Source organism: Typopeltis vanoorti, chromosome 1 (assembly GCF_054136105.1).
Source record: "Typopeltis vanoorti isolate ZY-2024b chromosome 1, IOZ_Tvanoo_1.0, whole genome shotgun sequence".
NCBI classification, from domain to species: domain Eukaryota; kingdom Metazoa; phylum Arthropoda; class Arachnida; order Uropygi; family Thelyphonidae; genus Typopeltis; species Typopeltis vanoorti.
Window position 1 is genome coordinate 13,290,718 of NC_143549.1, and position 16,526 is coordinate 13,307,243.

Sequence of the window (16,526 nt, forward strand, 5' to 3'; positions counted from 1 at the left end):
CATTCCAAGTGCTGACTTACAACTAAATACAGAATATGTATATAGTGCTCTTATAATGTACCATTTACTCCATATAATTATAGTGTTTTGAAAAGCTTTTTCCTCAGCATCTTGTCATACACCTTTTCAGATCAAAAATTTAAAACAAATCTTTGTTATATTCCCATGATTTCTCAACTATCCATAAAAGTGAACCTCTGATTTTGAGCACCTCTATTTGGCATGAACCTAGCTTCTTCTCAAGTATGCTTGTATAAATCTTACCTGGAACACTTAGTAAAAGACAGATTCTTCAGTAAATCTCAAATTCAGCTTATTCTCCATTTTACGGATGGGAAACTATGAACTCTACTTCAATCATCTGGAGTTTGACCAAGCCCTCTGAATTTTGCAGCGTAGCCACCATGAAACTTTTACACCTCCATTTAGCATTTCAGGTCATCTATCATTTAATCCAGCTAGCTGCCTTTTCACATTTCAAGTTTCTGATGGATTTTCTACTTTAAGTACTGATTTGCACTCATGCTTGCATTTCTCTTGAAAATATTCTGCTACAGTTCTGCCACAGCTTGTTTCATTTAGCAGTCTTTCAAAAACAATTACGTCAGACATCTAGGATATCCTTATCTTTAGTTTTCATGCCACCTTTATCATTTTTAATTCCTTTTACTGTAGTCTTCCTTCCATTTCTAAGGATTCTGAAATCTCCAGAATATTTTGCCACCTTCCTGATATTTCCTTTCTGTATTCTTACTGAAGTCTTCTCCTTGTATTTCTTTTAGGAAATTTACACTTATTTGCTAGGAAATTTCAATTAAGCTTTCTTCTTTTCCTGGAGTATTGTATTTTTAACATTGTGTGCCCACTATGTTTTTTTTTTTTTTTTAAATCCTTTAAGAAAACTTGACTATATGCCTCCCTAGCTGAATCCATCAATGTTTCTCTAGTTTTAGTTCTTGTTTTTCAACTGTTTCATTAAAAAAAAAAAAAAATTATATAGTCAAGTCTACAGTTTACCTGTAAAAGAGCTGCTCAACTTTTCATTTTGAAACTTTTTGTTACATACTGTTCCTCTTAATGTGATACTCATTTTTATCCTACTTAGAACTAGGTGATTGTTACCTCCAATTTCAAATCCTCTGTACGCTTGTATCTTATACTATGAAAATATTCACTATCAATAATTGTCTCTATGTTAAAACATGGTGTTAATAATGACTATTTCATATCCTGAGCAGAATTCTAGCAGATTCCTGTCATTACTATTAGCCTTGCCCTTTTTCCCCAATTTTCTCAAAATGTTCTCTATATGCCTGATAGGATTCACTTCCTACTTTGTCAGCTGCTTGCTCTAATGACTAGAAAAATTCCTTCACTTTTTCCCTTAGGAGAAAATCCTAAGGGAAAATATTTGGGTGCCTGTGGGACCGCAAGCACTCAAAAATTTCATTGTCCATTTTGAAGTTTGTTCACATAACTACTTGAAACAGCCCACCCAACCAAGAAGTTTACCTTCATGTTTGGTGTTGAATGCTATTGCTTCTCCTTCCTTTCCTTGATCATTAATGCCCAAATATAATATCCTATATTTATTATTTAGTAAGATCTCACCTGTTCTTGTCTTCTGTCAATAATGTCAAGTATGTCCATGTGATACTTTTCCAGTTCTGTAGGTTCGATTTCCTTTCCATTAACACTCTCTATAGTGATGGTTCCATCTTGAATTCTTCTGATGTTGGGTTTGTTGTTGTTCTTCTGTATGAGTTCTTCCAGTAGTTGACTTTTCATTGTCTACCCTGATTCCTTGACAGCAAAGCCTTGTTTAACTGAGTGATCCTCCAGTCAGCATGAAATCTCATCATGTAGTAACATCATATCTACTTGTGGTTGAAGCCAACAGAGAGTACTATTTAGTTCAGTAAGTTCCAAATTGTCAGCCCATCCTTGTTCATTTAGTATCCAGTGTATATTTACTAATGGGACACAGCATCTGAAGGTAAGGATTTGATTTTAGGTTAGATAAGAATTATCAGTTCTCTGCATTCCTTAAAAGTGATGTGGAGGTCTATTCCCAGTTATCTGACTTTGGTACTTAAGCAACACCTACTGCATTTTGTTACATTTGAATTCAATATTAGTGCCTACAACAAAAGAAATCTCCTTTTGGAATAACATTTTCCCACGAAAACACTATAAACAATAAATTGTTTCATGTATAACTGACTGTTATTCAATGTAAAGAATAGGTCTTTTGAACTTAGTGTTAACAACTATTTGCATTGTATTTAAAGTAGCTTCATGCAACTATCCAGTCTGTGATTCAGCCTGAATGCTCTTTATTTTCAACACCCAACATTTCTAAAAAATCCCAAATTAATCCAGTGGTATGAACTGATTTAGAAATTTCAAAAGTTGTTGAACTATTTGCTGAAGTCCACCATTACAAACAAATCAATGCCCTTTTTTTCTTTGATGGGCAGGTTATTGAACGTAAACCAAGTGGGGCAGAGAAAGAAAGAATTTTCGCTGAAATTGTACATCAAAATGTTCAACCCAGATGAGAATAACAAGTTACCATACAGCAAACTGAACAAACATCAAAAACAAAATAAGACTTAAAAAAAAAACTTAAGTTAGCTAATACCTCTGTTCATGTTTGTGGTATTTTGTATAAACTCATTCATGATATTAAATAAATTAGATATACCACTGATAATTTTCATACAATGTTTAGAAATAGGTACTGCAAAGAATAAGCACACTATATAATAAACCCAGGAAACTCACAAAAAAGCTTTGTTTTTCTATGTTAAAGAGACAACAAGCATTTTGAAAACATTTACACACATTTAAAATCATTGAAGTAAAAGATTAATAACAAGTAAAATAAAACTTATTTTATTTGCAAATATGATCACTTTCATACTCAGGTCAGGTACAGCTGCAAATTACACAAATACAGCTAAAATACTGAATTTGTATAAGGTTTTGGAAACACAGGTGCTGCTAAAAAAATAGCTAAAAGCAGTTTACAAAAGCTTCAACTATTCTACTTTTATGGGGAATTAGAGCTTAAAAAAAAATTTCAAATCTACAACAAAACTAACCTGTTACTATTATCATATCTCTTAAGATAAAATCTTTAATAACTTCAAGAACAGGGAAAGCATAAATTAACCTGATTAATAATTCCTATCAAAGCAGTATTTGTATTTTAGGTTATGACTATCATACTTTAATATAGAAAATCCAACGTATGACCAAAATTGGGCAAAAATGTTCTTCCAATGGATTCAAGTAATCTGAGAGTAAACGTTCACATAAAAACGTTTATTATCAAGGCAGACTCAGACACAAGCAGCTAGCTTCTGACAATATATCCAATAAATCATTGTGCATGTTGTCAGAAGCTACCAGTTGGTCTCAGTTATATGGAACCAGCAAGATGCATAGTTAACTACTTGTGCTGATTGGCAGATCTATAATGAAATAAGGCTAGAAGAAGATTTCTGAAATCTAAGCAGAATGTGTAATTTCAATTTAAAACTTTTTAATGTAAAGAAAACTGTATACTAAAAAAAAATAACCATTATAATATCAAAATATTAAAACCAATTTTTTGGTTTTGCTGGTAACAAAACAGTCCACATTTTTTAATAATGCAGGAATCTTAAGATACTTTTTTCAAGCACACCTGCATCTCTTGAATATTATAAACTTCTTAGCTGCAAAGAAAAAAATAAATAAAGCTGATCATAACTAATGCACATTATACTACTAAGCAGTTCTTAAAAATGCCATAAAATGACTAATTAACACTTAAATATGTTATTGGTTTATTAAACTCATTAAAATTCCATTTAGGTTTAATACACTGTTGAAAGTTTTTTCATTTGGTTACACTATAAGTTAAAGATGCCAAGAAATTATATTCTTGGTTTCATCTTTATCCAAGTGTAAGCAAACAAAGTTTGCATATGAAGTAACTTCATCACTAGGCTACTTGTATGTGTGTGCCTTAATATCCCATAATACTTACAGACACATATACTGCTATGCATTATAGGAAGGGCCGCTACCCAGACCAGTTTCAACCTTTATTGAGGTGAAAAAGTAAAGGGATGTTCACCATAGGCCTAGGACTAGTTAGTATAGGGGTACAAGAGAACCTGATAGTATTAGGAGAAAGAAAAGACAGACAAATGGTATGAGAGGTAGAGAAAAAAAGCCTCGGCTCTTTTATATCGCCATATAGTTAAAGGATATCAGTTGTCCTTTTTCACCAGTTTCATGTAGATGAACAATCTACATGAGACTAACTGAAACTAAAACATAAATATGATTGATATCCAGGTGGTTAGCCTTACTTGAGTTAACCATCTTGAGTCAGACTTCTCTGCCTGAGATTGCTCTCCAGTAATCCCAGCACTTGACCATAACACCACATTGAACTAAGATGATGGAAACATTTAAAAAAACCTCTCATAGACAAAATTTTATACCCTCCCCTATCCACTGAGTGAATATTGCATAATGTGGGTGGTCTACACCAGCGCTTCCCAAACTGTGGGCTGCGGCCCCCTTGGGGGCCGTGAAATAATGAAAACAAATTTAAAATGTTTTAAGAATAAGTAGATTTTTTTTATTTTAAAAGAAACATATTTAACTTTTATTATTTATTATTTCTTTTTTGCTATTTTTTATATTTTAATGGAAAAATTCACACATTGGTGTTGGTTCACAAACTTTGCTTCCTGTGTATTTCGGCGCTTAATGAATATTAGTAAATATTGCTTATTCATATGTTTCATTTCAAAACAGTGGTTAATTGTATTTACTTCGAATGCTCTCCAGGGAAGCTCCAAATCTTCCTGTCCGTTTCATCACGCGTTCGTAATCAGGGACTGTTGATATTTACTATATATACATATCAAAACTCGTTTTATATTATCACTGTCATCCAAGCTAGTTTTCTGTTACCAATAAAAGTTTCGCATATGCTTCACACATGAAAAAAAGCTTAAACAAGTTCATGTGGGGAGATAGTAACTCGCTTGCAGTGGTAAACAACACGCCCTCCCTAACAGCCACTATACTGCAGAGGCAATAAAAACAAGTACTTTTATTATGCCAGTGAATAAGGTATGAGGAGTCTGTGTAATATATTTCTCAACAAATAGTGCAATTAGAGACAACTGAGATAAAAACACACTAATTAATTGAATCACATGTCCCCTCATACAGAAACTATGCTGTATATATATAGACTGAAACAAAACCATGTGTTGCATGGGCAAACACAGTATCTAAATAAAAACTATTGTTATTAATTAGATGTGTGCAAGTTCGATTTCCCAAGGCAGCAATAAAATTCAACGGAACGTGTTAAAATTCATAAAAGTGTTAAAACTAAATAATATATATATATAATGAATGTTATGGTAGTTTCCCATGTAGAATTCGGTTGAAGAGAGTTAGCCTTTCAATTCAATTGTCAGCTATGCTTTTATCTTTCGGTTGCACGATCTTTTGTTTATACCGCACCAATCATATGCACGTTTTAATAACCTGCCTTTGCTGTCTGTTTCGAGTTAGGCTTAATTACCGTAAAGGAATAAAAGTCACAAAAAAGAAAAATGTTCCTGGTCCGGGGATTCCCTTATTCAGGTAATATTCACTAATTTCATGTTATGAGTCTGTGGTGTGCCTGTATTGGTAAGTGGTGCTATTATTTGATCTATTCTACGTTAAAAAATTAAACCCTGAGATGGATAAGTGGCTGATAAAAAATAAATCCCGCGAACAATCAGAAGCAGAAACACTCAAAAAAAAAAAGGACAGTATTTCATATTTTACTAGAACAGCCCGCATCGTCTTTAGAACCAAACAGTAAGAGACAAAAAATGTAATATGTGTATTTGATTTTTGCAATATTCGCTGTGTATATTTTGTATTGAATATAAATACAATAAATATTATAATAATATATCTCTCTATTACGATTTTTTTTCGAGGAGGGGCCGTGAAATATTTTAATTTTTGCAAAGGGGGCCCTGACATCCAGAAGTTTGGGAAGCACTGGTCTACACCACCTAGCCAAACATTTGATATATCCTAGAATGCTTCTTTCTAAATACAAAAATCATCCGACTGAACAATAAATTTCCACAATACAATATTATAAAGCATTTGTATGTCGTATTACTGGGTTTCAAATCCATGCCATGGATTAGCAATGTTCTTCCTAACTTTTTATAAATGGTATTTTAATTCATTAATTATAAAAATCAAAATTCTCTTACTATTGCTGACAGATGGTGGGTACAGTAAAAAAAAATAACTTGTTCTGTTCTAAGTAATTGAATGTCCAACACATTACATAATCTGTTCCAAAATGAATTGCAATTGTAGAATGCATGTTCTACTGTTTCCGATAGGTAACAGATTGGATCACCAATGTTGAAGTACATCCATTTAATGGTATTGACTAGAAGGCAATCATATACAATTCTCCAAACAAGATCTCTTCTGTTAGGGTATAATCTGTTCCAAAATGAATCGCAATTGTAGAATGCATATTCTACTGTTTCCAATAGGTAACAGATTGGATCACCAATGTTAAAGTACATCCATTTGATGGTATTGACTAGAAGGCAATCTTATACAATTCTCCAAACAAGATCTCTTCTGTTAGGGTATCCTTGGAACTTCAATAAGTTACAAAATAAAGTGTTGCTGTCAGTACCCAAATGTGAAAGTTTGTGATGAAAGAGGTTAAAGATTTCTTTATATCAAATTTTACTTTTTTTTTTTTTAAATGGAAAGAATGTCAATGCCAGAATGTTGTAGCAATCTTAGAACTAAGCACAGAATGTTGTTGCATTCAAGAACAATCTCAGTTTTTGGACCTTTATAATCATTTACTCCAAACAGGAGAAAATGAAAACCAAGGTAGTATAGAGGCCTGCACATGTGTTGTCAATCTGAAACACTGTATGGAATTTTTGAAGCTCTTCTGCTTAAACAGCAGGACTTTAAGCTCTGAAAGCCCAAAGCCTCCATGCTTCTTTGTTAGTTAAAGAAACTTTTTAACTTCTTGGTATTAGCTGGTCTCATCAGTGGGAGTCACCCTTTATCCACATGAAGTAACTTTATGTAGATAAAGGATGAAACCAGGAATATAATTTCTTAGCATCTTTAACTTGTAGTTTAGGTTATGATTATAATACTTTAATATAGAAAATCCAATGTATAACCAAGTAAAAAAAAACTTTTGACTAGCTCTATTCCAGGGAATTTTGATAATAAGGGGTGACACCTTTTGACTGCTTGTATATAGAAAATATATGATTTCCACATTACTTCAAATCTTGGTCTCACTGATGAAACCTCAATAAAGGTCAAAACCAGACTGGATAGTGGTCCTTCCCACAATGCATGGCATTATACATATCTGTAAGGATATATGCATTATGGGATACTAAGGCAAATGATGTGAAGTCATTAGTCTCTATATACAAGTAACCCAGTCATGAAGTCATTAGTCTCTATATACAAGTAACCCAGTCGTGAAGTCACTTTATATGCAAACTTTGTTTGTTTACATTTGGATAAAGGTGAAACCAAGAATATAATTTTGTGGCATTTTTAACCTATAGGTTTAGAAAAATGGTTTCAACCCTTAACCTGGTGTATGTGTTAATATCTAAAATACAGCTAGTTTCTACTATAACAAACTACTGAGAAGTTCCAACCAAATCTGCAAAATGCTATTCCATTGTCATACATAGTCCAATTCTTACTTCTCCTGTTTCATGCTGGATGAAGAGAGGAGTGATACCTTTAAAGGCATGCAAGGACAAAGTTCTGGGTCTCTATGAATCCTACAATTTACATACTTCATTTATCCCATGAAAACACAGTGCTAAGCGAATTGATTTTCAGTCACAAAGGATTTATTTGACCCCAGCCAGCATTCAAATTCAATTTCTGACAAAAACAATGATGGATTTTGTTGCAATTTCAAGTAGCTGAGTTTCTTGCTTCCCCCATGCTGGCCGTCTGCATAATCAGTTTTGGAGTAAGGAGTGATTTTTCTGACACCATGTGCCTAATTATGTAACAAAAAAAGATGTGACTAATTAAGGGTTAATTATTTTTAAAAATACACTTGCTTTTACTATTTTTACTGCCAATATAACTACAAAGGATAATAAACTTGAAAACGATTGAAAGTTTATTAAACACTGCATAGTAAAACACATGGCCAGCACTGTGCTGGCCATGTGTTTTACTTCAAGCAGTAATTCACTTAATAGTATATTATGTGCATTCCACATGGTGGGTGCATTTTTTTATGTTTTTTGTATACAAAAACATGTGTGTGTGTGTATATATATACACACACACACACACACACACACACACACACACACACACACACATCTTTAAATCTTTATTTTTTAAATCATTTGGTTTCTGCACCCAATGACTGCATTATAAACATAATGCAGAATTTGAGTGCAGAAACCAAATGATTTATCTAAAGCAAATAAAGACCAGGTGTTGCCACAGTTTCTGCAACTGAACATTTAAAAGAGGATGTCAGAACAATATAGTTAGTTAAGATACTGTATTTAGCAGTACAATAAAAATTCCAATTGTCTCTAATTAAACTAAACATAATATACTTTCATATATCAAAAATAATCATATCAACACGTGTTGATATGATTATTTTACTTATTATTAATAAGTAAAATAATTAAATTTTATTAATAATAAGTAAAATTTGGAAATATAAATATAATATAATACACAGTATACTGAGACAAATTGTCTCAGTACTGTGTTTAGTGATATAATATAATAAAGCTACTCCTAGTCAGGTCAAAGATGGCTGTAGAAGTTTTGCCTGGACAGGACCAGCTTGAACATGTTAGGTGAATTTTTAAACTGTATTGAATAAATTGTGCTATTAATTTACTAACCATCTTAATTTAAAAAACATATTATTCAAACTGTGTAAAGAAAGGGACTGCTGTAATTCTATTGTTATTTACTTTTCCAGAACATGCAGGACTAGAGGAATCTAAGTAGTGATATGCAATAGTCAGGGTGGATATTTTCTATGTGTAAAACATGTTTCCAAGTCAGTCTTGTAGTCCCAAAATGGGAGAATAACTTCCTTGTTTTTAAAGGTAGTGGTCTCTTCAATACTAATGCAGGATGCTAAATTTAACTATATTCACATAAGACCCAAGTCTCTAGAATGACCAACTACTTACAATAAATTCTCATTAATATTACTCTACAAGTCCTCCCATCCTCCATCAAGAAAATGCACCCCCCCCCGAACTTAGCGTTCATCAGAAAATAACTGGTTATTACACTGTACTGTAGACCATTCCAAATATCATTAATTACCTTCTGTCTCTCAGACCAGAAACTCTAAACATTACTCTGATATTCATCAGCCATATCCACTCCATCTCATAAACCTATTTTTGCATACCTAAGTATGTAGAATAATCTCTGGCGTGAATCCTGTCTTGCAAAATTCAAAGGTATTGTGGCATACTTCATTCCCCTTATCCAAGTCACTATATTGCAAAACATGACAAAGCCATGCCGTTTTCAATAGAAATCAAGAAATCAGGTGCAAACTTTGTTTGCCTACACTTGGGCAAAGGATTAAACTAAATTTATTATAGTCTAACCAAGTCGAAATAAACTTCCAACATCTTTCTCTAAATCCAGAGTAAATTAATAATAAGGTGGTACACCTTTTGGCAACTCGTATAAGTAAATATGACCTCTCCATTGCGTCTGCCTTAGTATCACCACTTCTGGGTCTGCCTCCCACTGACGAGACCTCAATAAAGGTCTAAACCGGTCTGGATAGTGGCCCTTCCCTTAATGCATCGCTTTATACATGTCCACAAGGAGATGTTATGGGAGATACTGAGACTAGGAGTGATGAGAGCTTGGTTCACCTTTACTAAGAGTTGCCTTAGTCCTGAACTACTTCAGGCGCAAGCTTTGTTTGCCTACACTTGGGTAAAGGATTAAACTAAATTTATTATAACTTTGTTTCATAATCCAATCTTGTGATCTTTGCTAAGACTGTCACTCTCCTGGACTGATCATTAGCCTCATTATTCTTCTCACAATATCATATATATAAAAAAAAAAAAAAAGTAGCTCTTGCTTGAAAGTTTTATTCATCTATTAACTCCCACTCTTCAGACATTCCCTGATCACTTCCCACGCTCTACTTCAAGCTGCCTTCTTGATGTACCATATAGTTATCAAATATAAGCATTTTCAATTGATGTACTTAAATGATTTTCTTACATAGTGCTTCCATAGCACAATTGAAAGAATAGAACATTGTGTCCTTCAACTGGAAAAGATCTGCGTTCAATTCTCATTATGACAAGAGGAATCTTTCTATGAGCTTTTTCAAGTGAAGGAGTTAGCCAATTTCTCAGAAGTAGTATGACTTTCTTCTAGAAAGTCTGGGGTTTTCTTCCCACACACACACCATTTTCAGACAAGAAATACTGTTGTTGATGGATGTGGGTGGTAGTGGCAATGATGGTGGTAGTGTCATTGGAGAATTAAGTGGTAAGTGAGACAGCGAGATGTGGGTAATGGAGTAGGGTAGAGTGTCCTCCAATGATGAGCTCCTGGACTCATTGGAGGTGTGATGTAATAATACTACTACTAATTCTCTCTCTCTAGCTGGCAGCAAATTCTCATTTACAGACAGATTATCAGATGCTATTATAGATCCATATTTTTGACAATAAACCCACCTGTCCCCCCCCCCACCTCAAGACATGTCCCTTGAAGTAGCTGTCTTGTAATTCTCTAAATTCTCTTTCACTCATCTTGCAAAGCTTTTCCTTCCTCCTCTATATATCCCCATAGTTGAAGCTCACCCATAATGAGAGCCCTGCCTGTATCCATAAAGTTCTGTAGAATCCAGTTAGTTTTTATGATGATCCAGATAACTAATCTGGACTAAACTACCTGTAGCAGCATCCAATAACGCATTTTGTCCTGTTAACCTCAACACCAAACTTATATATTAGTCATACTACAATGTCACACTGGAAAATTTCTACTTAATTCTCCTGTAATCATTAGCAATACTCCAAGTCATTTCCATTTTGCCTGCCCACTCGGAACACACTGAATAATGTGAGCCATATTTCATTAATGAGAACAATTTTTGATACCAACTACATTAATACAACACTAAGATATTCAAAACAGGAAACTGGAGTTAACTCAACCAAATTCTCTACTTTTTCAGTTTTGCTTTGATGAGATATATTGTGCCATCCCTAGTCCAATCATCCAGAATTTGATATTCAGACAATACATTCTGAATTATGCAGTGCAAAAAAATAAAATTTATATTTGAGCATTTCTAGTTGAATATCATCATCATCTACTTCAGTCACTACTCTTTTTTACATTTCACGTTTCTATTTCAAGTACAGGTAACCCTCATATAACAAGGTACTTATACAACGCGGTTTTGATATTAGACAGTCTACAAACTGTAGTAACCCTTTATCTTTTCATATATTTTTCAATGCACGACTTAAAAATCAAATTTTATTTTCGTTAAATTTGCATCTGCCCATATCGTGCATGTAGTTATAAGTAGCGAATTTATATTAAGGGAAATACTCTTTAACACACATGTACATCAATTGTTTACTGTATAAAGTGTTTATTGTTGAAAATTGTTTTCGTTTTCTGACAGGAAAGCGCATTAAAAATCATAAGTGTGTTAATCTCAAAGCTGAGCACTTTATTTTTTGGTGAGTTACATACAATATGTAATGCTTTTTTTTTTCATGTAAAAAAATGTATTTTTATAGTAATGACGATAAGTTTGAAAACGAAATTAGTGAATTAATTGATGGGGAAAGATTTAAATGAGGAGGAACTGGTACAATTAATAGATGACATCAAACCAAATGGCAGGGAAAGTTCTGCCGAAGATTCTGATTGCGATGAATCCGTTAAAGAAATTAGCAGAAGGATTGAACTTGGCAAGAAAGTTATTTTATGGATAATGATCTCTCAATGGAGAGATCATTATCTCTCCATTCTCTCCAGAAAATTCACGAGACAATTGGACGTCGTCATCACTTGAAATCTCTTGGACATCAGCTTAAGTATGCAATGAGAATTATACAAATGATGTCCAAGAGATTTCAAGTGATGACGACGTCCGGCCCCTCGTAAATAAAGAGCATCTACGAAATGTTACTTTTGAAGAGAGTGATGATTAAAATATACACTTTATTTTATTTTGCCTAAAACATTTATGCATTATATGAAATGACGTTTACGTACAATTTATATATATTTTTATAATTTTACACTATGTATTTTTTCATAGTTTATGTTTTCTTAATTTACATGAATTACCTGAATTAAATAAAATTTTTTTTTGTTGGATATGTCATTGTTTATATGATCTTAAAAAAAAAAAAAAATGATTTCGGCACCTAACCCTACTTTTTCTATGTGATCCGAGTCTTGCATAAAACGATTTATATAACGCAGCATTTCTATGAAACCTAACATTCGTGTTATATGAGGATTACCTGTATTTATATGTAGGTCACTTAAGGGTCAAAGCCAGATAGCTGTGAGGACACATTTACAATAAAGAGAACTGAGTGGAACTTCTGATGTAGTTTCCAATTCCTTACTTTATCTTTAAAAGGAAAACAAAACAAAACAAAACATGATGGTAGTATAATATGATGAAATTTCATGCTGGTTCAGAATATAAGCGTATACACAGGATTTGAAATTGGGAGTGGCTATCACTCATTGTTAAGTAGGATAAAAATAAATACCATATGGAAAAGAAGTGATGTTAAAAAAAAAGTTTTAACAAGAATTAAAGTGAAGCACATTTTTTAAAGGTGAAGTGTAACTTGCTATCAAAAACCTGAAATGTGACAATGTAGCCTCAACAGTGATATTTGCCAGAAAGGATAAAGCATGGAGGCATAAAGTTTACAGTTGCTACACTGCATAATCCAGAAGTCATAGTCAGGAGGTCAAATCCTAGATGACTAGAGGAGAGTTCTGATAGTTCCCATCTATAAAAATGGAAATAAAACCAAGTCAGAATTACAAATGAATTTCCCTATTAAGTGCTTTAGGTAAAATTTACACAAGCATACTTTGAGAGCCATCCTGGTTGGCTGAGCAGTTAGTGTATCCACTCTCCAGCGGAGCGGCTACAGGTTCGAATCCCGACAACGGGAATGAATGTTTGTGATTGTCCTACTAACTCTTTGTGGAAAGGACATCTGCAACCACACTTTTCTTCTTGCAGAAGGCTTCACTCCCGAAACCCAATGAGGTATGGGAATGATCATATGGCACCAAATGAAGTCATAGCCCGAAAAAAAAAAAAAAAAAAAAAAAAAAAAAAAGGCTAAGAAAAGCTATAAGAGAGAAAGTTGAAGAACCAGCTAGGTTCAGGTCAAACAATATTGTCAGGATCGGGTTCTCATTTTATGACAAACAGTTGATAAAAAAAAAAAAAAAAAAACACAATTACAGGCAAATCCCAACTTAGGAATGTGAGCTCAAAGAAATGTGCTTATAAGTCCAATGTTCATAAGTGAATTTATTCTTTTCATAAAATATACTGTTAACATTTTAAAATGTGTTTCTGAAATCAATTACTTTAATACAAAGATAGTAAAAGAGAATAATTCAAAAAATTATTCTAATTAATTAGATTAACTTAATGAAAAAAAAATAATGTATAAGTATATTTAATAACTGTTAGTTCAGGACTGATATTATTATTATTCAGGCCTCCATGGAGTCAAAAGACTCATCGTAGGAGGTCCTTCCTAAGAAACACAAAGTCTATCAAGACTCATCGAGGGGAGCCACCCCCCCCCCTCGATAGCAGGCCAACTCTTTATTTATGCCTTTGCAGTGTAGAAAAACTAAGCATAGGTATTTTCTATTTTGATTCTGAATCCAAATTATTCAAACAACATTCCATTTCTTCGATGACAATATTTACTTTTTTTTTCCAAATAAATAGAAACTGAACAGAGTTTACACTGGAAGTATAATAAATTTTTTGTTGATATTCTAAAATTGCTGTGATGATGACACACAACCATCTGAAGAGAGTTATTTGCTGTTTTTAGATTGCTTAATTATTCCAGTTCAGTTTCTCTTGAAATGAATTGAATTTTAGCACTTTTCTAAAATAATATTATTATATGGGTATCTCCATGGAGTCAGAAGACTCATCATGGAAGACAAAAACTATCAAAACAATATCTATCATACCTCTTCTTGAATTCATTAACAGATGAAGTACTCACAACTGAGTCAAGGAATGTATTCTATTCATTCACCCCTCTTCAAGCAAAAAATCTAGTTCTCATGGCCTTCTTAACCACACTCTTCCTTAATTTCCAGGGGATGACCTCTTGTTCTTCCATCACTATCACACAGCTGAAATATTTCCTCTGCATCAATCTCATAAAAACCTTTCAGTAATTTAAATGTTTCTATCATATCTCCCTCTTCTCTGCCTATCAACCAATCTCTGTAATCCACAAACTCTCAACCTATCAATGTAGGGAGCATTTTTTTTTACACCACTCGCCAACTTAGTTGCTCTCCTGTGAACCCTCTCCACAACTTCCTCATCTTGAAGGAATCCAGGAGACCAGACGTGAGCACAGTAATCATCCAGATGTGGAAGTATCAACACCTTATAAAGAGGAATAATAACCTCTTTATCTCTGAATGTTAGTGTTCTTCAGTAACCAAGCAGTAATCCTATGTACTATCTTGGACACCTTAGTAATGTGTCCTCTGAATTTCAACTCCTTATCCACCAACACACCCAAGTACCTAGCCTCATCAATCTCTTGGAGAACCGTTCCATCAATGTGGTATACAGCTGGTAATCTTTTAATCCCAAAATGCATGACTTTACACTTTTCCACATCCATTATCTTTTGCCCATTTTGCCAGCTTATTTAAATCATCCTGCAAACTCTCAACATCAGCTTGATATTTTATTGCACTACCAACTTTTCATCATCAGCAAACAACTGAATATCTCCCTTCAATTCATTTCCTATATCATTTATGTACAAATTAAACAATAACAGCCATGAGGCACACCACTGGTCACCTGCTTCACACACACACATATATATATATATATGTAATCATAGACTTCTACTCAGTTGTTGTGATACATTTTTAAAAAATAGATTTAATGACTTAAACTGAGATAACTTATAAAGTTTTAATGAGAATGATACAACTAGTTTCGGCTTATAACAGCCTTTATCAGGTATTCATTCAAGGAAGAGAATAGTAATAAACATTGAAGTATTTAAAAAACTGGGAATTACAGGTAAAAATTGCAACACATAATTGAAACAAAAAACTTTGTATTTTATAAGTTGTTCTAACTGGCGCGCTATTGTTTATTGCGTGTGTGTGCATGCCGGCTCTCGTGAACACCAATATTGAATAACTGCAGTATGGCTATCTGGGATGTTATAACTTAAATTGCTGTTTAAGCGTTCAAGATTCAGGATGATTTCCCTGGATTCTACAATTTTTCTTTCGAACTCATCACCACAGCGAAAAATATTTTCTGCTTTATCCCAGCAAACGGAGTGACTTTGGAGATCATCATTAGGATTGTTTGAAAAAAGAACTGGACAACGCAGTTGCACGTGATCTTTTATAGGAGATATCTCTCTTATGCTCCTCTATACGTTTCAATGGATTTGTTGTTTTGTCCAAAATAAGGGATATTGCAATCGCACCATAATTTATATACACCTGGATATTTTAAGTTGTGATGAATTGGTTTTGGATGGCTGATAAGAGAACGGGTTTTTGGAAGTGTGGTGAAGAACATCCTGATGTTGCATTTTTTTAAGGACCTTAGCCAATTTGTTAGAGACTGTGCTAATGTATGGGATGGAGATGCTACCTTTAAAATTATTATTAGTTTCTGTGGTGTACTGCCTAGGAGGATCCAGAAATTTCTTAATCGTTTTTTCGGAGTATCCATTTGGTTTAAAGATAAGAGAGGTGATTTGTTTCTTTTTGGAGTTCATCTGGTTCATTCAAAAGAGAGCATGCTCTGTGTCCTAAGGTAGATATAGTTCCAAGCTTCTGTGGTGGGAAATGATGAGAATGACTATGTAGATATCTATTGGTATGAGTAGATTTCCTGTATATAGAGATTTTTAATCTTTCAGAGCATCTTGTAATCATTACATCCAGGAATAGTAAGGAGTTATTTTGTTCTAGATAGATACTTCAATGTTTATTACTATTTTCTTCCTTTAATAAATACCTGATGAAGTTTGTTATAAGCTGAAACTAGTTGTATTATTCTCATTAAAACTTTATAAGTTATCTCGGTTTAAGTCATTAAATCTATTTTTTAAATATATATATATACATATATA

At 33.3% G+C, this 16,526-nt stretch overlaps 1 long non-coding RNA gene across 5 annotated transcripts in view; it reads right to left on the reverse strand.

Moving 5' to 3' along the window:
• Positions 1-2,882: 2,882 nt before the first annotated feature.
• LOC150109796 (uncharacterized) overlaps positions 2,883-16,526 on the reverse strand; it is a 160,139-nt gene continuing 146,495 nt past the window's right edge. For 4 of the 5 annotated variants that reach the window (XR_016548672.1, XR_016548671.1, XR_016548675.1 and 1 more), the window contains one exon: positions 2,883-3,725. This is a non-coding gene — a long non-coding RNA (uncharacterized LOC150109796). Of the gene's footprint in view, positions 3,726-7,933; positions 8,111-16,526 lie in introns of those variants that run through there. The other variant, XR_016548676.1, reaches the window with a different exon arrangement.